Source organism: Phyllopteryx taeniolatus, unplaced genomic scaffold, assembly GCF_024500385.1.
Source record: "Phyllopteryx taeniolatus isolate TA_2022b unplaced genomic scaffold, UOR_Ptae_1.2 contig_678, whole genome shotgun sequence".
In the NCBI taxonomy this organism is placed as follows: Eukaryota; Metazoa; Chordata; class Actinopteri; order Syngnathiformes; family Syngnathidae; genus Phyllopteryx; species Phyllopteryx taeniolatus.
Window position 1 is genome coordinate 730 of NW_026903644.1, and position 1,807 is coordinate 2,536.

The 1,807-nt window shown below is 44.4% G+C and overlaps 2 non-coding genes across 2 annotated transcripts; one reads left to right on the forward strand and one right to left on the reverse strand.

The window, feature by feature from the left end:
- Positions 1-601: 601 nt before the first annotated feature.
- On the reverse strand, positions 602-674 carry trnar-acg (transfer RNA arginine (anticodon ACG)). The gene has a single exon. It is a non-coding gene; the product is annotated as a tRNA-Arg (tRNA).
- A 326-nt stretch (positions 675-1,000) lies between these two features.
- On the forward strand, positions 1,001-1,072 carry trnae-cuc (transfer RNA glutamic acid (anticodon CUC)). Its single transcript has one exon. It is a non-coding gene; the product is annotated as a tRNA-Glu (tRNA).
- The last annotated feature ends 735 nt before the right edge of the window (positions 1,073-1,807 follow it).

Genomic DNA, 1,807 nt, shown 5'->3' on the forward strand with positions numbered 1-1,807 from the left:
TAAACCAAAGCAAATGTATTTATATAGTGCATTTCACACACAAGGTAACTAAATGTGCTTTACATGATTAAAAGCATTTCAAAACAAAGAAAAAAAATCTTATTAACATTTAAAACAAAGAGGAAAAAAATAAAGTACATTTAAAACAGTGTACGTTCTACTGTTTCCTCTTGACATAATTTCATAGGATAATCTTTTAAAACATCATCCAGTCTGGCGTTTGAGGTCCTCGGTCGGGGACAGGGCAAAACTGGGACAAAAAACAACCTGATTGTCTTTGTGTGTACCAGGCCTGACACGATCTTTTCTTCACCTCAAGTATTGTCTTCATTTCCCAAATTCTTCATTGAAATGATCACCTATACCGATACCTCACCTTGTGTTAATTTGCAACCTAATAAAAACTCAATTTCGATGGTGCTGCCCCACCATCGCAAACGTCCGGCTGTTCTGCCCACACGATTCGTTTGAACTGCCCCGTTATTACCCACAGCCCCCCGACAGGCCTGTCGTACTCCAAATTGTGAAGGGCGACATTAAAGGTTAACGTAAAAAATACAGCATTTTGTATTAGGTTTAATACCACATGCAAAATTGCACACGAGCTAGCCAGGAGTTGAACCTAGAATCTTCTGATCCGTAGTCAGACACGTTATCCATTGCGCCACTAGCCCCACAAAGGTTTGTTCCCTCTGCAAGCCCCTGTGGATGTCTTTCACTCTCCCATGTAAATTCAAACGGCTGCACTAAAAAAAGGGCTTCATTCCTACCGTGACCCGGATTCAAACCGGGGTTGCTGCGGCCACAACGCAGAGTACTAACCACTATACGATCACGGCTTGGGTTGGTGGAACCTTGCACGAAAGTTGTCTTTCTAAAACTGTTGGCTGCAGCAAGGCTGAGGAAAACCTGCAGGATGCTGAGCGAGGACGACAGTGAATTAATGTGAAGGGCATGATAGGCATTAAACTGTCGATCAAGTGAATCATCTCAACAGAAGTCCCTGGTGGTCTAGTGGTTAGGATTCGGCGCTCTCACCGCCGTGGCCCGGGTTCGATTCCCGGTCAGGGAACGTTAATTGTTGAACCAGTTCGGTCATGCGTTGCTCAACATAGACTGTGATTTGCATTACCCTGGGTTTGATCCTGTCTTCATGCAACCTGATGGGGGGCACAAGCCAGTGCAAATTGTAGGCTGGTCCCAAGCCTGAATAAATGCAGAGGGTTCTGTCACAAAGGGCAACTGGCTTAAAACTTTGCCAAACAAATGTAAGTGTTCATCCAAAGAATTCCGTACTGGATCAGTTGTGGCCAGGGTCAGGAACGTCTGAAATTCAGCTACTGTGGGTCGAAGATGGTTTAAATTATATTACCATAGTGTAGATGGGAAGAGAAAGGGAGTAGGGGTTATTTTAAAGGAAGAGTTAGCTGAGGATGTCTTGGATGTGAAAAGAATATCAGATCGAGTGATGAGGCTGAAACTTGAAATTGAGGGTATGTATAATGTGATGAGTGGCTATGCCCCACAGGTAGGATGTGACCTAGAGGTGAAAGAGAAATTCGGGAAGGAACTTGACGAAGTAGTTCTGAGCATCCCAGACAGAGAGAGTCGTGATTGGTGCAGATTGTAATGGACATGTTGGTGAAGGAAACAGGGGTGATGAAGAAGTGATGGGTAAGTACGGCATCCAGGAAAGGAACTTGGAGGGACAGATGGTGGTAGACTTTGCAAAAAGGATGGAAATGGCTGTAGTGAACACTTTTTTCAGAAGAGGCAGGAACATAGGGTGACCTACAAGAGCGGAGGT